This window comes from Biomphalaria glabrata, chromosome 1, assembly GCF_947242115.1.
Source record: "Biomphalaria glabrata chromosome 1, xgBioGlab47.1, whole genome shotgun sequence".
NCBI lineage: Eukaryota > Metazoa > Mollusca > Gastropoda > Planorbidae > Biomphalaria > Biomphalaria glabrata.
The window spans coordinates 24,620,137-24,642,434 of NC_074711.1; the positions used below are offsets into that span (position 1 = coordinate 24,620,137).

Sequence of the window (22,298 nt, forward strand, 5' to 3'; positions counted from 1 at the left end):
ATTAGTCTCACCTAAAAATAACCTAAGTACGTACTCCCCCCGCCCTCCAGCTTATAACTCATTGAGATGCTGACAACGCCATGTCATGACCTCATGAGCCTACAGTTCCAACACCTTTTTATCTCCTAGCTATATTCATGTTGACAGTTCTAAAGGCAGTAGTAATAACTGACAATCGTGGCGATAATTAGAACGTACGAGGTCTACTTGAGGACTATGGAGCTAGTTAGTGGGTCTGATCCTATTTCCTCTTGTGTTTGGTCCCGAGCGTGTACAGATCAAAACTGGAGCAAAGTGGCGAGTGCTGTTTTCCCGTTCCTATCGACACGACAGTTGTCAGCAGACTATGACGGTGTGGGTGGATAGAGGACGGACTGACTGACAGGAGTGGTTGGAAGTATCTTAAGTGGGGGGGGGGGGGAGCATGTCACCCTAATGGGAAGAAACGGCGGGAAGAGGGTCGGTTTGGTTTAAAACACAATCGTATACAACTACCTTTTGAGTGTATCATCAGCAGACAAGATCAGGATTCTTTAACGAAATGTTGGTATTTGCGGACATGGAATTTTTAAAACAAGAAAAAAAAAACACCAAAAAATTGTGAGGTAAACCGCCTAGGAACTGATAAAAAAAGTTGAGAACCGCTAATTTCAAAGCAATGGGGACATGGTAAAAACTTGAAGGAGATAAATTATGACGTATGCTGAGTGTCAAAAAGACGCGGGAAAGAGCAGCGTTTACACTAAGCTTGTCTTCCTGTTTGGATGTTTATTATTTAGTGATGTGTTTGTTTGCGGGCGCCTAAAAAGTGCAGCCATTTGATTCATGGCAGTAGTGAGCTGTCCCATCTAGGTGACTCACTGGGATACTTGACTTTTGTCACACCGAGGTTACTCTGTCTAAGTATGGAGTCGTGCGCTCTTGTCTTGGGGAGAGGGCTAAACATTTTGTGTTGGAGGGAGATATTTTAGCTGTGGTTGCTTTGAATTGTGTGTGAGGAGATAATTTTGTGGGGGCGGAGTCCTTTATGTGCGGAAAATCAGTTGTTTATGTGTGTGTGGGAACTCATTTGTGTGGGTGGAACCATATGTGTGGGTGATTAGTGTAAGGGAGTAATTTATATGAAGACTCAAAGGAGGGGAGGGCGGTAGTTAGGTGGGCATATTTGTGTATTCTCTTCTCTTGTTAAAAATTCTCCATCTCAAATGACCTACACTCTTTCTCTATCGTTCTATGCCTCTCTCTCTCTCTCTCTCTCTCTCTCTCTGTTATGTCCCATTCTGCCACCCATACCTGCCCCCTCCTTATTAGCCCCTTCGCCATTTTCAACCCATCCTGAGTATAACCGGTAGACCAGGCATTACTCTCGTGTTGACGTCATATGTACTATACCGTCTGCACATTAGGGGATAGCAGATTCAGGGGACGTCACTGTCACCAACCACCCGTCTCCCCTCCTCGCAGCCACTACACCAGTTGACGTCGCCAAGAGAAGTGTGTGTTTGGATGGTATCTGAATCTAAGTTGTTCTGGGTCAGATTCGAACTCGTTGGATTTAAACTCTCGTGTTTCCTCGGACCTTGTTCTGCTCAGTGGATTTGTGATGTGATTGTGTGCGAGTGATTTTAACTTCTGTTTTGTTTTTCTTTTTTGGTGAGTACTTCCATAGATTTAAATAATGAATCACTCGTGTAAGCCTACGATTTGATTTCTACTTATAAGCGCTAGTCCGGGGATCCACTTCAAAAAAAAAAGTTGAATCTCTTGGTAAGAGCTTTCACATTACGTCATACGATGTCATTCTATGAGTTCAATGTGCCGCTATTATGGAGGATGTCTGTATGTGAAGAGGAACTGTCTTGTTGTTGTGATCTCTAAACGTTTCTATGCCCAACTAGTTACATTGTCTCGCTGATTTATGAAGCTAATCTACATGAAGAATCATGCTCATTATTTCACTTCAGTCCTAATATAGTTTTTTTTTTTTTTTGTCTTTGTTTCGTTACGCTTTTTTTTTTGTTCTCTTTGAAAGTTTGTCTCTGCACGTAGACTCAGGTAAGTTGTATTTATGTCTTTACGTAGGTGTTGCTGTATCTCATAAGAATTAGTTTGTTATTGTGTGTGACCGTCAACCCCAGTGACATCTTTTGTATTGAATTTGAAGCCCATATCTCAATCTTGTAAAATGTTATTATTAAACAATACATTTTATATTTTAAAAAAGCTTTTTGGTATAGAATTGTATCTATCGTACACACAGAGGTCTTTACTTTGTTTTTAAAGAAAAGTTGAATTTATTTATTCTTGCTGCTTCTTGTTATCAAGTTGAAGGGTTCAGATAATCATTCTTAGATGAGCTGCTCAGTGGTTTCCAGAACAAGCAGTTCACTCAGTTTGTGTTCTAAGTGAGTCTTATCTGGCCTTTATCGTGTTCGGCCTCTTAGATGTGGTATGCATCGCTTTGAAGGACGTGCTCAGCATTCTCTAGGAACACTCCTCTAAGACATGTTTCACTAGTACCAACTCTATTCTCAGCATTCTCTAGGAACACTCCACTAAGACATGTTTCACTAGTACCAACTCTATTCTCAGCATTCTCTAGGAACACTCCACTAAGACATGTTTCACTAGTACCAACTCTATTCTCAGCATTCTCTAGGAACACTCCACTAAGACATGTTTCACTAGTACCAACTCTATTCTCAGCATTCTCTAGGAACACTCCACTAAGACATGTTTCACTAATACTAACTCTATTCTCAGCATTCTCTAGGAACACTCCACTAAGACATGTTTCACTAGTACCAACTCTATTCTCAGCATTCTCTAGGAACACTCCACTAAGACATGTTTCACTAGTACCAACTCTATTCTCAGCATTCTCTAGGAACACTCCACTAAGACATGTTTCACTAGTACCAACTCTATTCTCAGCATTCTCTAGGAACACTCCACTAAGACATGTTTCACTAGTACCAACTCTATTCTCAGCATTCTCTAGGAACACTCCACTAAGACATGTTTCACTAGTACCAACTCTATTCTCAGCATTCTCTAGTAACACTTCACAAAGACATGTTTCACTAGTAATCAACTCTTCTCAGCATTCTCTAGGAACACTCCACTAAGACATGTTTCACTAGTAATCAACTCTATTCTCAGCATTCTCTAGGAACACTCCACTAAGACATGTTTCACTAGTATCAACTCTATTCTCAGAATTCTCTAGGAACACTCCACTAAGACATGTTTCACTAGTACAAACTCTATTCTCAGTATTCTCTAGGAACACTTCACAAAGGCATGTTTCACTAGTATCAACTCTATTCTCAGCATTCTCTAGGAACACTTCACAAAGGCATGTTTCACTAGTATCAACTCTATTCTCAGCATTCTCTATGAACACTTCACAAAGGCATGTTTCACTAGTATCAACTCTATTCTCAGCATTCTCTAGGAACACTCCACTAAGACATATTTCACTAGTATCAACTCTATTCTCAGCATTCTCTAGGAACACTCCACTAAGACATATTTCACTAGTATCAACTCTATTCTCAGCATTCTCTAGGAACACTCCACAAAGACATGTTTCACTAGTATCAACTCTATTCTCAGCATTCTCTATGAACACTTCAGAAAGGCATGTTTCACTAGTATCAACTCTATTCTCAGCATTCTCTAGGAACACTTCATAAAGGCATGTTTCGCTAGTACCAACTCTATTCTCAGCATTCTCTAGGAACACTCCACTAAGACATATTTCACTAGTATCAACTCTATTCTCAGCATTCTCTAGTAACACTTCATAAAGGCATGTTTCGCTAGTACCAACTCTATTCTCAGCATTCTCTAGGAACACTCCACTAAGACATGTTTCACTAGTATCAACTCTTATCAGCATTCTCTAGGAACACTCCACTAAGACATGTTTCACTAGTAATCAACTCTATTCTCAGCATTCTCTAGGAACACTCCACTAAGACATGTTTCACTAGTAATCAACTCTATTCTCAGCATTCTCTAGGAACACTCGCTAGTACAAACTGTATTCTCAGCATTCGGAACATGTGTTGTAATAAAAGAACAAAATCAAGGCAATTGACACAATCTCCAGCTGGAATAGCCTGCCCAGTGTGCAGCCAAACATTTTAGGCACACATAGGTCTCAGTAGCCACAGGAAGAGGCACAAAGCTCAGGATGACAAAAGTGGTCATCATCGTATTACAATGAACGAGCTATAAGAAGCAACATTTTAACCTGCCCCCCCCCCACCCAACTTTGTTCACTAAGAAGTCTGGATTTAATGAGCTTGAGCCCATCTACGTCCCTGGATATATTTAACTTCTTGTAACCCACTATCGATGCTCTCTGCCCTTGTTGCCCTGAGCACGTGCCTATGTAGTTTGCTCACCCAGTTCTGACTATAAAGACAATGTGTGTAAATATTGACAACAATGACTTGTTACTTTGAGACTCCTACCAGTGTTTCATTTGAGGGGATTATACAATTGTCTATCACATCTCCACATTCACCCAAATGTAATCATTTCATAGTTGCGAATATTTCTTTTTTTTTTCTTCTTTGATTAATTAAAGGGATTTTTTTTCATGGTCCATTTATAATTGTTAACGATCTATTGCTACCCCCTTCTTAACGACAATCAAATCTAATTATGACTTTTATCAGACCGTCACTTGAAGTAACTTAAGCAAAGAAATTTAAGAAATTGTATTCTAGAATCGATATTAAAATATGTTCTAGTTTATAATATGATTCATACATTATTCTGAAAAAAAAAAGGATGATGTAATTCCTGTAAATACAAAAGTTGCTGATAGTTATCAGGCACTTCTCTGTTATCTTGAAATGATTGAGTTAATATTGACCGGCAGTTTAGGTTACATTATTGGTTTAGAAAAATACATGAACAATATACCATAGATATATATTAACTAATTTGTTCACAAAATTATAAACGCTTTTTTTAAAAATATGTATTTAAATGTTTGGCTCTGAAGATAAAATATTGGTCTACAAATATTATTCGGAGTGTCAAATATAATCAACAACTGTGTTTAATAATTATGAAAGTAATACTGCTACAAATTAATAAACTTTGCACCACTATATTAATCTTGGAAAGCACATCATCCTTAAGGTAGATATTTTTTTTGGGCAAACGCCACAGGAAGTGAAACAAAAAATACGGCAAATTTCAAGTTCCGGTTCCTTTTAGTGTGCGTGTTCGGAGGTCCAGTGTCGCCGCCTCACGAAAGAGACCGGAAATGAGCCAAGACCTATTTGGATATTCCTAGAAGTGCATCTTGCTGAGGTCTCTCTAGATTGACGTAAGATGAATAGGTTCTTAAATGTCTCCAATTACTGGACAAAATGGAATGTCTCTACGTTTGTTTGACATTTCTTATTCAGACCCAATGTCTCCCTGTCTACCAGACTTTTAGACAAATGTCACGTGACATTCAATTTCTTTAAGTTCGTTGGGCGAGAAGAACTTTCGATTTTTTTTTTATTATTATTTCTTTTTTTTTTTTTTTTGGTTTGTGGAATTATATGAGAGTCCTATTTACAAACAATAACAAGTCTGAATACTTATTATTTAAATTTCCTTTGCAAGATCTTAAAGTATTGATTCTGTGGATCTTTTCTATTTTTGAATTTTGTACGGAATAAAAAGTATTTGACATCTTGATACTAACTAGTGTAAATGTGTTTGTGTATTTAATGTTTGTGTTGTTTTGATATTTACTAACCTGGTTTTCAAAGGTTTTTAACTTTTGAGTGATTTTATTCTTATTTCTAGAATGCCAATGAAAAATAATGCCCGAGAACTTTTTGAGTGCTGCTCCGGTCATGTGACACACTTGATCCAATAATCTGGCCCAGTTCTTTTTTCTTGTTGATCTGTAGCTGTTTCAACAAATCCTTTCTATCTTCTGCTCATCTTACAGACCAACACGCGCTTGTTATAGGAAATAATAGAAGTGTCAGTTGACGATTGAATCATAACAACAGACTGTATCTATCAGATAGTTCAAGAATCATTCAGAATCATCCCACATCATCTTTGCTCATAAGTGCATGTGTTGTCATCATGTGTAGTGCTCATGACATCATACAACTCCGTTGTACAGAGTGGGGGACTTTCCTATGATGTCACTTGTCTTGTGTGAGAAGTGTGGTCGTGTCTTGTTTCATTCACGTGTCTCAATTCTCGAGCACCAACAGTGTCCCCCCCCCTTTTTTTTTTCAACCACATTTTTTGATGTAGGCGCTGGCCCACTTAGGTCACGTTATAATTAGACATTAAGTGGCTCCTGGCAATGGCAGAGTGCTTAATATTGTCTTAATATAGATCCAGATAGACGCACACGTTGAATGCTGATAGCAACGGCATGGAGTTCATGAACATTGTTGAGTGTTAGGAAAGACGTGGTACAAGCCACACATCTTAGCAGTGAGGGCAAAAGGTCGTATTCCCCTTCTAAACACGTCTTCAGTTCCCCACCCCCCCCCACACACACACACTATTCTGTGATACATTCTCCATTTTACTTTTGTAGACTTTTGATTGTGCCATTTTGTGTATTACCTTTCTCGCATGGCTTGATGTTTTCGTCTTATGAATCAAAACGACAGCTATTAAATGCATTGTTTTTAACAATTCCGCTGACATCTTTAGGAAAAGAAAAAAAAAAGGACATTCTCTTTGAGCTTAATGTATTTTACATACATTTGTGTCTCTTCAGGTTACCTGTAATAAGATAGAACCTTGAACACAATAAAAAGGAAATCAGTTGTTTACTTGATATTACTTATGTATTTCTTTTTTGACTGTGCCACTACCAGAACAGAGGAGAGCTCTTCTCTTCCTGCTCGGGAAGGGGAGGTCTAGGCTACTCCACCGCTATGCACGAGCGGCGATAAGAACGTCCTGGTCTACCTCAGCCTGGCATCCACTTACCAAGTCCTCCCCCTCACAACAACGGTCTTAAAACCAGTTTGACCTTCATTTCCCGCCTGACGGAGCGATGCAATATGTGTGTCTGTTTGGATGACAGCAAATGACGTCATATTTGGACTGAGTTGATGGATTAACAATGGATGCTGCAGCCTGCGTGTTTAATTCAGTGCCTATGGCTTATCTTCGTGTGTTTTGTGTTTTTCAATGATACACTTTGAAGTCCTTTCATCCAGAATTTTTTTTGTTTTTGCTATCAAAGGATATTGTACCTTGATTGAGCTGGTAAGTCTTGTCGCCCGATGTCTCTCTACATTGGAAGTTACGGTGGATTTTGTAAAACTCGCTTTTATTCGGCTTATCTCTCCACTAAGTTCTTGTTGCTCTTTTCGTGTTGTTGTTTTTTTTCGCTTGTTTTTTTTTTTTTTTTAATTCTGTAATCTAAAGGTGAAGCTTTAGTTGTTGGTCAGTTATATCAATCACGAGCTCTTAATACAGGACAGGCCTGGACAGGTCAAGTCGTTACTATATGAGCTATGAGTAAGTAAGTCATTTAGTGGCTTTTTTTTCCCCATTGAACCTTAAAAGACTTTTGTTTTTGTATACTTCACATAACATGGCTATATTTATAGATCACGTTACATGTTTGGATTGATGACTTTATTTGTGTACGTGAACACCTAGAGTGTTACAACTTTAGTCAAGTTTAGTTATGTACGTGAACACCTAGAGTGTTACAACTTTAGTCAAGTTTAGCTATGTACGTGAACACCTAGAGTGCTACAACTTTAGTCAAGTTTAGTTATGTACGTGAACACCTAGAGTGCTACAACTTTAGTCAAGTTTAGTTGTGTACGTGAACACCTAGAGTGTTACAACTTTAGTCAAGTTTAGTTGTGTACGTGAACACCTAGAGTGTTACAACTTTAGTTAAGTTTAGCTATGTACGTGAACACCTAGAGTGTTACAACTTTAGTCAAGTTTAGCTATGTACGTGAACACCTAGAGTGTTACAACTTTAGTCAAGTTTAGCTATGTACGTGAACACCTAGAGTGCTACAACTTTAGTCAAGTTTAGTTATGTACGTGAACACTTAGAGTGCTACAACTTTAGTCAAGTTTAGCTATGTACGTGAACACCTAGAGTGCTACAACTTTAGTCAAGTTTAGTTATGTACGTGAACACCTAGAGTGTTACAACTTTAGTCAAGTTTAGCTATGTACGTGAACACCTAGAGTGTTACAACTTTAGTTAAGTTTAGCTATGTACGTGAACACCTAGAGTGTTACAACTTTAGTCAAGTTTAGCTATGTACGTGAACACCTAGAGTGTTACAACTTTAGTCAAGTTTAGCTATGTACGTGAACACCTAGAGTACCCCAACACTCCAGCACTAGATATATGTCCCTGTCAGTCCTGTGGAACCAAGATGTAACGCTCGACTTCAACTTTGCAGTGACGTGAACAAATGGAACTAAAGATCACGGAGACCTTACCTACATCTGCAAAGGCAAAGTAAAAAGACAAAAACTCCGACTCTACCCCCCCCCCCCTTTTTCTCAGCGTAATGGATTCGTTGGTGTCATTATTTTTAAACTCCACCGAGCTTGATATATCTTTTTCTTGTGCTATTTTTGGACCTGTGTATATGTACTGTATTTATATCTTGGGTGTTACGGCTGAGTTTAGACACAGGTTGGGATAAAATTAGACCAAAGGATTCCTTCGGCGGCTTTTTTCTTCCATTCTTTTTTTTTTCTTCTTCAGTGCCAGTCCTCTCTCTGTTGTATTCCTTCAAGGCTTTTTTTTTTTCCTCCTCTGGTGACAGGTAAGCACGGGATGTGTCATAGAAAGTATCCTATTGGATGGAAAGAGTGGTCCATTTCCTTACAATAGTTTGACTATAACACCTCAAGGCTAACTAAACGATGCCTTCAAATTGAGCGTATCGTATCAAAGTGACATAGTGTTTAAAGACTAGAACTGCAAATGAAATGATCCCAAAACTGCATACTTAACTTTATCAACCATACATGGAGAAATGGAGACATACCACAGGAATGGAGAACTGCAAACATAATACCCATTTTAAAGAAAAAATAAATCACCAGGAGACCCAGAAAGTTATAGGCCAATATCTCTAACATCTAACATTAGCAAAATGGCAGGAATGATTATCAAAAACCGACTCTCGGAAGGAATGAATTGTAAGGTTGGCTTTTCGTCTCAGATCAACCGAATGTTGTTGGTTTTTTTTTTTTTTGTTGTTTTCTTTAAATTCCCGTTAGTTGTAACATGGATTTTGCAACTTTGTTTTTGTTGTCAGGCAGTCTTTTGTATTTTGTTTCACTACATAATTAAAGTTTAGAACCGCTAGGTTGTAATGATTGATTACAAACCAAGCGTGAACTAGGTCACTTACACGAGCTTATCACTGAAGGTTGTCGCCCTTGACTGTGTAGTCTACTAGATTGTATCTACTCTTACACACGATGTTACCGCCAAGACTATCTTGAAAGTAGGCAGATGTCTTGTGACCATATCCTGTACTAATACATCATGTCTGTCGTCACCATGGCAGTGAGGCTACTGTCAGTATTTCCTCAATGTAGTCCTCTAAAGGGAGCTAAATGTATCATTGTTTTTGTGTGTGTGTGTGTGTTTTTTTTCTTGTTTTTACTTTAGGAAAAGCCTCAATGACATTAATGACTTTCATACTAAGGGATTTAATTTTAAACTAAAGTGGTGGCCTGACATTCAGTGAAGATGTTGATAAGCATATAATTAGCTTCTAAACAGACGTTAATATTGCAGCTCTTTCCAAATAATTATGTTGCTCCAATGTTCATCAATGGTGGGAAGCTATAAATAGATTGTGTCAACAGGGAACAAAATAAAATATTCTGGTAAGCTTTGTTGTTGTGTTTTTGAAAGGTAATTTGTTTGGCACTTTTTGGCACATCACACACTTCCTTTGTAGCATACAATCGAATTTGCACTAGAAACTTTTTGGTCCTGACCACTGACTGACTGGACATCACTAATTCTCTCACTAGCCTTGGACAATAAAATACGAAACATTTAATGTGTTCTTAACTGAACGACAACTAATTCATTTTCAAGATCGAAGCCGTAGCGTTTAAATTTACCAAAAATGTATAGGATATTTTAATGTCTAATGTACATAACAATAATTTATGAACAATTTTTGTTTTGGTGCGTAACTTTCTTTCGTTCAATGTAAAGACAGTAGATCTAGTTATTGATAATGTGTAGAACAATTTTAAAACGACGTGCTAGATCTACAAGGATGTCTCTATTCTAAAGCAAAAATGAAGTCCTTAAAATTGTCACTGTGAATATAAGGGTCTATTTAAAGTGTGAGTGTGTTTTGGGGCCGGGGTTGTGGTGGGGGTTAGGGGGTTATATAATACATTTTGTAAAGATGGGACTGGTGGGAGAGTAAGGTGACTCTCTAGATCTAGATCCATGACTGGCAAAATAAAATAAGAATAAACTTAAGTTGCGAATAGTCATGTTTGTTCTTACAAACTCTTCCGCAGAAAGGGGCGTTTCGCGTGAAAAGATTGTGTGTATATATATGGGGAGGGGGGCATTCTAGTCCAGGAAGATGGAAGGCTACAACTGATGGGCCTAAGAAGTGTTTGTGCATACTCCATACTAGGGGTTTGCAGGCCGTTCGATTGAAGGATGAAGGAGACAAAACTAAAGGAGACGTCGAGAGGGCTAGAAAGTTGTGTTAGCTGTGGAGTAGCGTTGTAATGCGAGACGCTTTATGCGCAACTTGCAATTCAAGGAAAGTCGTTTCATTACAAGATGCAATGGCCTATTTTAAATAATGTGTAGATCTAGATCCATAATTGATAAAATAAAAGTAACTATTTAAAGAGTGGAGTAAGTAGTGATATTTCTTCTTTCAAACTGTTCCCCGGCAAGGGGGCATGAAAAGTGTTTGTGCATGCTCTATAATAGGGGGTTGCGGGCCCTACGTTTGTAGGATGAAAGAGAAAAAAAAAGGACTAGAAAAAATGGGTTGGGGTGGGGGGAGTGTTGTAATGCAGGCCGTTTAGATGAGTTTGAACAAAATAAACAATATATACAACTATTTCATCCGTGGCGTGGCACGGGTATCAGCTAGTCAATATATATGAAAGAAGTAGGTTCGTTCTCAAAAAAACGTAATTGAAAACCAGGTTACAAAGTTAATTTGTGTGTGAACACAAACTCAAAATCGGCCCCGAAGTGGTCCACTCAGCAGGTTTCAATAAGAATATCAGAATGGAATTCTATCAAAAGCAAATGACAGAGAAGAATGGAGGAAGAAGGTTGACCAATCTTGTTTGGTACCCCAACGGTCTAGTAGACTAAAGGATAGGTAAAAGTTAAACGTGAACCTGGTCTAACTGATGTCTTATAATAATTATCTAATTGATATTGTTTCGTAAAGGGTCAATTTCTTATTCAAAGCCCAAGAAAATTAAATTAAAAAAAAAATCATTCGTGTTTATTTCCCGTTTCTGTTCATGCGATAATATGATAAAGTACTTATTAATTATTGTTTTCAATTATGTTCCACTTATATGCATATTAAAAAGATTTTTTTAAATTAAACGTTTTGTTTTAATGTTATAGTTAGTATGACAGAATTTACACCACCAAATAATACATTTAAAAAAAAAAATATATATTTTTTTGACAAAAAATCTAAAACCGTTTGCTGTTAAGAAATAAAAGAAAAAAGTAGCCGTTTCATCAGAACTTTGAAAGGTCTAAAATATCTTGATGTCTGATTTACAATATCTTTTCTAGTTTACTAGATCTAAACGGGACGGACGGACCACACAAAACTTCTATTCCTCTTTCGGGGGCCGCTAAAAATGGCAACCAAAGCATTTATAATGTAAGCCGGAACTTAAAATATCAAAATGTAAACGAAGAGGAGATTACTGTATTTAAAATGTTGAAAGCTCCTATCGAATTGACGACTTCTCTATATGACGATAACACTACTTGAACTTGTGAGGAAACGGGCCTTTTTCAAAGCTTATGTTAACTGCAAGCAACTCCGACGAGTCTTGCTTGGTGCCCTAACTGTCTAACAGACTAAGGGATAGGTAAAGGTATATCAACTCACTCTTTGTGGTAAATAGTTTGTGCAAGTTATCCCTCCCACACCCAATCTTGGATTAAGCTGAAATTTAGCACATTTATGTTACCTGACAGCACAAGGATCAATTAGTTAATTAACTATTGGTAATTTTAAGCGACCCCTGAAAGGGGAAAAGATGCTATTAGTTTTGTGTGAAATGTCTGTCCGTCCGTCCCGTTTAGATCTCGTAAACTAGAAAAGATATTGAAAATCCGACATCACAATATTTTAGACCATTCCAAGTTCTGATGCAACGGCTACTTTTTTTTTCTGAAAGCGAAAAATCTCATTTTTAAAATCAGTTATGCAAGCAGTTTTTTAAAGAGAAAAAAACTAATTAGTATGCATTATAAGTTAGACCTAATTTAAAACGAATAGTAATCTTGTAAACTTGAACATTTTCCTGAACTTTTTGTTGCAGACTAAAATGGAAGTTTTTTTTTTTTTTTTTTTTTTTAATTTGAGGCTTAGAATAAGAGATTGAGCCTTTTCAAAACAATTACATCAATTATAAGACCTCAGGCCAGCAGAGGCGCGGTAGCTGAGCGGCAAAGCGCTTGGCTTCTGAACCGGGGCTCCCGGGTTCGAATCCTGGTGAAGACTGGTATTTTCAACTTCGGAATCTCATGGCGCCTCTGAGTCCACCCAGCCCTAATGGGTACCTGACATTAGTTGGGGAAAAGTAAAGGCGGTTGGTCGTTGTGCTGGCTACATGACACCCTCGTTAACCGTAGGCCACAAAAACAGATGAACTTTACATCATCTGCCCTATAGACCACAAGGTCTGAAAGGGGAACTAGTTAGGCCAGGCTCATATCTAACTTTGCATTCACTTGCACCTATCCTTTGATCTGCTGGACCGTTGGGGCACTACACATTTGGATGTTCTTTCTGATAATATTGAAGCCTGCCTGGGTGGACCACTTCGGGGGCCGATCTTGAGTTTGTCTTTGTAACCTTGTTTGTTTTGTTTTGGTATCTAGGGAAAGAAATCGTACTTGACAGATGTGGCGATATAAGTTGAATTAATTCCATTGAGCACTCTTGAGCCCTTAGTAAAAAAAATTTTTTTATGCAAACGAACATGTAAAAATTCACCAAGACCCCCCCCCCTTTCTTCCCTCCCCCTTTCACAATTCATCCAGACAAGTGCTAGGATCATTGCGCATGGAGCAAGCTTAAAGTTATACAAAAGCCATTGGTAAAAATATTTCTAATCGTACAGATTTATTATGTCTGGATTGCCCCCCATGTAACACATTACATAATTGATACAACAATTACACTTACATATAAGCTTTGTTGTTGTTGTTGTTTGTGTGTGTGTGCTGTTGTTTTTTTTTAAGTATTTTTTTTTCTTTATTTGTGTATACATTCCCATGAAGGGGGCACAATCAATTTAATCCCCTTCTTAAAGGATCGTTGGTTTTTTTTTTTAAGCTAAAATTATTTTGTTCTAATTTTGAAAGATTAGTTGACAAGCTAGCAACAAAAGAATCATCTAGGACCGATTACCGATTGACAAATAGTTGTTTTTTTTTTTTTTAACTAGGGTTGAGTTAATTTTTGTAAGGCTAGAAGTGCAACATAATGATGACATACTGTAGTGTTAGATGACATACTGTAGTGTTAGAGTTTTGATCCAAGACCTATTAAGTGAATCGGTGGATTTACGCTACCCCGTGTTCTGTGTGGAATGTTTGAACAGAATCAGCTGCTTGAAAGTACAACACATTTACAACCAGGGAAGTCTCTCTATTTGTTTGGACAATTAATTGGGGAGTCGTTGAGTTCTACTATCTGAAGTTTTCATCTGCTGTTTCATTTCGATGTGTCCCGGAGTAAAACAATTTGGCCTGCAGGATTGTAACTGATACACATCAACAATGGATATTAAATATGTTTGCTATAAAAAAAAACTGAACGTGGCTGGGCGAATTTACAACTCCCACATCTTCCTTAACTAGATGAAGTATATATATATATTAATATGTGTTGATATTCTTGTAGATATTTCAAAATTAGTCATTTCAAAAAGTATTCCGAGACCAACGTTTGCAATGATACTTTTCAAGTATTATTTGGTGTTGACGTCAGAGGGAAAATTTGGTGGGATGTATTTATGCATGCTGGTGTATCTGCAAGTTCCTCTCAGCATGTTTTGGTGTTGACAGAGCAGTCTCGTTTTGTTTGACTGGGGTACACAAGCCTCCCTGGAGGACAGTATCCACCCGTCGTACTGGTACATGCAGAGGGGATGTGTGTCCTGACACACGTACTTATTGGCAAATATACACGTAGACACAATCTCATTATCATATAGACATTGCCGTTAGAGCATAGCCTCTGCTTCTGTGGGACTTCATCCATATTGGAAAGTCGGCAGTGGTGACTTTGCGGAACGATATGTTTTGTTTTTGTTATGTGTCACCAGAAAGTCTTTAAAGTGTTTGTCGTTATTGACAAAAAAAAAACGAAGTCTCCTTCCTCTGTGGAGTTTTATAAGTACATTGCATTACATGAAGAGAAGAAGTAGTATAAACAGCTTATGAGTGGCCATTTTGTCCTTCAGAACGAGGCTATAGGGAGACCAAAAAAGGTGTATTACGTGTTACAGAATAAAACCACTCCGTTCTTTGTATCCAGTAGTTAATAGTTGCACTTTGTATCCAGTGTGGCGAGGTTTTTAATATTTTAAAATGATTTTTAGTTCGTTACTCTAGGGGAAGTCATTTTGAGTTTCCCCGCTCACATAAGTAAATATTGAACATGCACACTACGAGCAACAATTAGAACAAATGAACTGTCTATAGGTGGAATAACAAAAAAAATAATTTAATTTTACAACAACAATATTACTATTTTCTTGGGTAGTGTGTTAACAATGATTTTGGTGGATTAATTTCATCATTGATTGCATATGAAGGAGTGGATAAGTGTTTCTATTTTTAGTTCTTATCTTTCTTCGTTGGTCGGTTGGCCGCTGGACTCGTCTGGTAGATACAGGAGCTGAATCTTCTAGTAGAGGGATGAGGCTTGAGTCGAAGAGGAGTACGTCTGTAGCGAAAGGTGGGAAGGATATTCTCAGGACCGTAGGTAGTGGGCAGTAGATATTGGGCAGCGGACAGCTGGAGCCTAGACTGGGCAGTTCATGCTGGGCAGTAGGCGCTGAACACTGGGCAAGTATCTGGGCACTGGACCGTAGGCAATTGGTTGTGGGCACTGGGCTTTAGGGCCGTTTGTAGTGGGCACTACTGAGATTCCTTCTCGCTGACAGAAGGGCAGGGGGGGGGGAGTTCAGGCGTTGTAGGCTCAGGTTTGGTGACGCTGCAGATCCAGTCGAAGCTGATGATCTAACAGGTGTAGACAGTACAGATCTAATGGTGAAAAGACTGCAAGTCTAGTGTACATGATATTGCACCACCAATAACAACCAGGCTGAAAAGAAAGAAGCACTTAGAAACTTCCTCATGGCAATAGGTAGGAACTCTCGTATGCCATGCAATCAATCAGATTGTGCGTGTGAGGCATAGAGCTCATTCCGTTCAATGAATACATTTAACAACAGTAAAACAGGGGAAATAAATACATTAAGCAATACGTAAGGCTATAAGCCATGATGTTACGATCATACAAGTAAACCACAGGTTTAAACATCGAACTTCAATATTATATAAAACAAAAATAAGGGAGATTACCCAGGCAAAATGTTTAAAAGTGGACAAGAATATATGGTAATAAACCAACATAAAAGAAGAGAGTTGCATACATCTCTAGTGGGCAATGTTATATAAATCATTTATGATTAACGGGGTAAATATGTAGATATAAAGGGGAAGGGAATGATATGCTCATAGATCAAATCTTATTTACAACATAGCGAGGTTGAATAGAAGTAAAATTATAAAGACTGTAAATGCCATAGACAGATGTGGTATATCACATGCCGTCATTACAATAAGTTGACATGTTACACAGCAAAACACATTCATGGATCTGATAAGAGAGGATATGATTCGGAGTCTTGTAAAAGATCCGATCGCTCCAGTAGATCTAGATTAAATCATCTCAACGCTAGGTTGAGGAAAATAATAAAATAATTAAAATAGGCGTGAACATAGCCCATTGATAATAAACAATGTGTTGAAGATAAAATAAAAGGTTACATAATTACATAGTATTAATGAATGCACAAAATAATACACATATAAAGATTTATATACACAAGAGCAACCTACCACGGTTGTTTAAACTATAGGCGGCTTTACGAGAGAAACTAAGTTCCAGCCTTGCCTATTAAATATAGAAATCTGTCTGGCGGGTGTGAGCGTCTGTTAGAGTTCGAGTCCACTCTTATATAGATTGGGACTTGAACTCATTAGCATAGCCAGTAGTGCCGGGTCCAATGGATTCGGGGTATTTTGAATTTTATTTTAAGATAACCTTCATGCTTGACCCATTGGGATTAAAGCTTCTAAATTTCTAAGTTACCTGCGTCCAGTAGAATTGAACTTTAAATTTCTATTAAGCTAACCCAAGGGCCCTATCTAACTTGTGATCAGGTCAGGAGTTACTAAGATGGCAATTTGGAAAGTTATCTTTTCCCTAGTAACTGCTTGGACGGGAAGATGTCACTACCTGACTCTATTGGTATTCTTTTTATGGGCGGATGTGCCCCTGCCTGAGGAGAATGGGACAGAGCAGATATTAATCTGGTTGCTCAGCTCGCTGGACGAGGGGAGGGGGTAGTTAGTTGGACGAAGGTCACACTGGGTGAGTTTTATCACTTTAATACCCCTGGTCAAGTTGGACAGGGGATGGGTAATAAACAGAAAAAAAATAGAATTCTTAACAGCAAACTTTTCTTCCGAACGTTTTTTAAAGCACAAATGAAACTTTTATATGCAAGCGTTTACGTATCGTCACACCCAGTAGAGTTAGGAGTTGCACTTTTTTTTTTTTGTACACATGTCGGAATCCTGTCTAATGTTGAGCTAGATTTAGTATGTATGCCAAGGATTTCTATCTGTATGCATTCAAAGCCATGGTGGTCTTAGGGGATGTGGTTCTTTAGCTGGCATAACACATAGATGAATGGGTTAATGTTATGAATAGTATAGAATCAAACTTTCGGTATTCTCGCTTCGGTGTTCATGTCTGTCGTTGTCCGACTGTGTCCTTTCATTTTGTGTCTACACATTTGATATTTATTTCATTAGTTCGCCTAGATTAAAAAATAACTGTCATCTCTTTCTGTGTCCAGAGATGAGGACTTGAATTATAGGGTGAACTTTTCTAGTTAAAGAACGCTTTCATGGAATAGCACTGGTGACTGCGAGTGTTTGAGCGTGATATTCAGGACAGGTTAAAATGTCGATAGTTTTCGGGTAGTAGAGAATTTTAGTCTGGATCGACAGTTAAGATAGCACACCTGGAAATGCCAGGTAGCACACACATCAGGAGACTCGCCTAGCCCTCGTGCATCTCTCCACCGTGTAAATGAGACAGTTCAAAGCTCAACTCGTACATGGAATGATTGGAACGCTTCTACTCACCACTCATTGATTTCTCTCAAAGAAAATCTCTCGTGTTTGCCTCCATTGACGTTGTTACCCTAGTCTCATGTTCTAGCCCCCCCCCCCCCCACTCCTCCTTTCCTTACCGATTAACTCCATCCTTGTATTCATCTCCCCCCTTCTCCTCTTCCTCATCCTCCCTGCTTGTTCACCTCTTATTCCCCCTCAGCAGCTAGATTTATGGTCAGATATCGTGTCATGTTACACGGAGCTGGTCTATGTGTGTGTTTGCACGCGCGCGCGTGTGTGTTTCTCTCTATGTGCTATGTTTACCTGAAAATGTTACTGTCATGGAAACACACCGTGTACTGAACAAAATAAAAAAAAAAAAAAGATAACGTTCTGTGTATGTTCATGCATCTGATGGCATCGTCTCGTCTTTCTTGACAGCCCGAGACGTGATGTGTCAGCCTGGCCTAGGTCTATATGTAAGCTCTATATACGAGACTTAATGTGTTTGTCTGGCCTAGGTCTATATGTAAGCTCTATATACGAGACTTAATGTGTTTGTCTGGCCTAGGTCTATATGTAAGCTTTATATACGAGACTTAATGTGTTTGTCTGGCCTAGGTCTATATGTTAGCTCTATATACGAGACTTAATGTGTTTGTCTGGCCTAGGTCTATATGTAAGCTCTATATACGAGACTTAATGTGTTTGTCTGGCCTAGGTCTATATGTAAGCTCTATATACGAGACTTAATGTGTTTGTCTGGCCTAGGCCTATGTTAGCTCTGTATACGAGACTTAGTGTGTTTTTCTGGCCTAGCCCTATGTAAGCTCTATATCCATACTTAGTGTGTTTGTCTGGCCTAGCCCTATGTAAGCTCTGTACCTAAACGAAACGTGACGTGTTAGGCTGGCCTAAGCCTATGTAAGCTCTATAAACGCAATATCGATAATCTAGACGTGAAAGACTAGTTATTAATTAAACTAGTTATTAAGAGTAACTAATCGCTCTACAAAAATTTAAAATGTTTTTCTTGTTTTGGCATAGGTCTAAGTATAAACTCGTTTTACGCGACTAGATATCTTTGTGTGATCTAGACTTATGTGAGCTAATAAACTAATGAGACTAGATATCTTTGTGAGACCTAGACTTATGTAAGCTAATAAACTAATGAGACTAGATATATTCGTGTGACCTAGACGTGCAGTACAACTTCCCTGCAACTTATTCATTACAGAACCAACACAGGATATACAGCCATTAATATTAGCCACTTCTTTTTTTTTTTAAGAAATTTAGTTAGTTTATAATTTGTCCTTTATGAGTTGAGTTTGAGTTTTGAGTTTTTTGGCACATCGGCACACTTTAGGCCATGTCGTGCCCGTAATTGAAGGACATATTTCTTGTGAATCTATATTTTTACAAAGCTTTTATCAACTCATTCTGTTTGTCTGGTAAAAAGTTTATACACGTTATTTCTCCCACACCCATTCTCGGATCATTTAGTATTATTCCACATAGAAACTGTAGACATGCTCAGGGGCGGACTGGATGTCAAACTGGGCCCGGGCACTTCTATACAATCCGGCCCAGAAACTGTATATAATATGATGGGCACCCTATTCTATGTCTATCTGTCCTCAAAATCATTGTTAAGTATGATAATGTATCGATAACTGTACACATGCTTAATATCTTTATAAGAAATATAGGCCATATGTTGCTTTTTAATCGCTAAACGTGTCGGCCCTAAAGGGATGGAGCCTACTAGTAGCACTGTCTACGGCTGTAAGCTATTACATTATTTCGGAAAATGTGTTAGATTAAATTAGTATTACACTGTAGAGTCTGTGAAAGATTTCTTTAAACGACGTTCAAATGGTCACTTTTAGAAGAGAATATTACAAAACCTTTAACAATTTAATACGTGTCATAGTGGCATCCATGCGGCCCTTTCGGTGGCCTACCGGCTCATTTAGGTACCGGCCCACCGGGCATTTGCCCGAATGCCCATATAGCCAGTCCGCCCCTGGACATGCTACCTAATCACCGAAACAAGAAAAACAAAAAATGCTAAAAAAAAAAATAATAAAAGATACTACCTCCTTTATACAATTGATAGAGCGATTATTTTTCTCTTAATAACTAATTAATGTTAGAGTTTTAAAATATGGAACATTTTTTATAACCCCCCCCCCCCCCTCCCTTTTCCCGAGAAAGAATCCTGTTCAAGCAAATGTATAATCTACTACAAACTACTCTTTATACTATTCCAATGATAGGGCTTTAGATCTGGACTTAAAAAGACGATGCGCAAAGTGTTCCTGAACATTAATTTTATAAACTCTTCAATGATATCTCCAAAGACGTATGGTCCGTTCCAGATACGTATTTTCTAGTTCTGTAGCCACATTTAAATTTATTTCTTTTTATACTTTGAAAAATTATAAACTAGAGTTTTCCCCGTGTGGCCAACGAGCTAGTCATTCTTTTCCCAATGATATCCATCAACTTTCAAATTTCTATGAACATTTTTAGAGCCATTTTCTAGATTCGTGTCCAGGTTTTTGCGCCCACCCAACCGGAAGGTTTTAGTTTCCACAAATATACCAGTTAAATAGAGGTATTGCAATAAATGGTAATGAACTACAGACTTATTGTATTCAGTGTATGATATCTCTCTTGTTAATGAACTAGGAATTATTGCATTCAGTGTATACTGTCTTGTTAATGAACAACAGACCTATTGCATTCAATGTATACTCTCTTGGTAATGAACTACAGACTTATTGCATTCAATGTATACTGTCTTGGTAATGAACTACAGAATTATTGCATTCAGTGTATACTGTCTTGGTAATGAACTACAGGCTTATTGCATTTGGTGTATGCTGTCTCTCTAGGTAATGAACTACAGGCTTATTGCATTCGGTGTATACTGTCTTGGTAATGAACTACAGGCTTATTGCATTCAGTGTATACTGTCTTGGTAATGAACTACAGACTTATTGCATTCGGTGTATGCTGTCTTGGTAATGAACTACAGGCTTATTGCATTCGGTGTATGCTGTCTCTCTAGGTAATGAACTACAGGCTTATTGCATTCGGTGTATACTGTCTTGGTAATGAACTACAGGCTTATTGCATTCAGTGTATACTGTCTTGGTAATGAACTACAGACTTATTGCATTCGGTGTATGCTGTCTTGGTAATGAACTACAGGCTTATTGCATTCGGTGTATGCTGTCTCTCTAGGTAATGAACTACAGGCTTATTGCATTCGGTGTATACTGTCTTGGTAATGAACTACAGGCTTATTGCATTCAGTGTATACTGTCTTGGTAATGAACTACAGACTTATTGCATTCGGTGTATGCTGTCTTGGTAATGAACTACAGGCTTATTGCATTCGGTGTATGCTGTCTCTCTAGGTAATGAACTACAGGCTTATTGCATTCAGTGTATACTGTCTTGGTAATGAACTACAGACTTATTGCATTCGGTGTATGCTGTCTTGGTAATGAACTACAGGCTTATTGCATTCGGTGTATGCTGTCTCTCTAGGTAATGAACTACAGGCTTATTGCATTCAGTGTATACTGTCTTGGTAATGAACTACAGACTTATTGCATTCGGTGTATGCTGTCTTGGTAATGAACTACAGGCTTATTGCATTCGGTGTATGCTGTCTTGGTAATGAACTACAGGCTTATTGCATTCGGTGTATGCTGTCTCTCTAGGTAATGAACTACAGGCTTATTGCATTCGGTGTATTCTATCTTGGTAATGAACTACAGACTTATTGCATTCGGTGTATGCTGTCTTGGTAATGAACTACAGGCTTATTGCATTCGGTGTATGCTGTCTCTCTAGGTAATGAACTACAGGCTTATTGCATTCGGTGTATGCTGTCTCTCTAGGTAATGAACTACAGGCTTATTGCATTCAGTGTATACTGTCTTGGTAATGAACTACAGACTTATTGCATTCGGTGTATGCTGTCTTGGTAATGAACTACAGGCTTATTGCATTCGGTGTATGCTGTCTTGGTAATGAACTACAGGCTTATTGCATTCGGTGTATGCTGTCTCTCTAGGTAATGAACTACAGGCTTATTGCATTCGGTGTATACTGTCTTGGTAATGAACTACAGGCTTATTGCATTCAGTATATACTGTCTTGGTAATGAACTACAGACTTATTGCATTCAGTGTATACTGTCTTGGTAATGAACTACAGACATATTGCATTCAGTGTATACTGTCTTAGTAATGAACTACAGACTTATTGCATTCAGTGTATACTGTCTTGGTAATGAACTACAGGCTTATTGCATTCAGTGTATACTGTCTTGGTAATGAACTACAGGCTTATTGCATTCGGTGTATACTGTCTTGGTAATTAACTACAGGCTTATTGCATTCAGTGTATACTGTCTTGGTAATGAACTACAGGCTTATTGCATTCAGTGTATACTGTCTTGGTAATGAACTACAGGCTTATTGCATTCGGTGTATACTGTCTTGGTAATGAACTACAGACTTATTGCATTCGGTGTATACTGTCTCTCTTGGTAATGAACTACAGACTTATTGCATTCGGTGTATGCTGTCTCTCT

The 22,298-nt window shown here is 38.2% G+C and overlaps 1 protein-coding gene across 14 annotated transcripts in view; it reads left to right on the plus strand.

The window, feature by feature from the left end:
* The window catches only part of LOC106074254 (myocyte-specific enhancer factor 2A-like), a 94,050-nt gene that overhangs the window by 36,409 nt on the left and 35,343 nt on the right, over positions 1–22,298 (plus strand). The window contains exon 1 of one of the 14 annotated variants that reach the window (XM_056029474.1): positions 114–1,653. The exons of 9 other annotated variants lie outside the window; for them this stretch is intronic. The gene's annotated coding sequence lies outside the window, so the exon portion shown is untranslated. Of the gene's footprint in view, positions 1–113; positions 1,654–5,614; positions 7,270–8,791; positions 8,814–9,267; positions 9,892–17,932; positions 18,160–22,298 lie in introns of those variants that run through there. 4 more of the 14 variants (XM_056029496.1, XM_056029522.1, XM_056029489.1 and 1 more) reach the window with 4 other exon arrangements.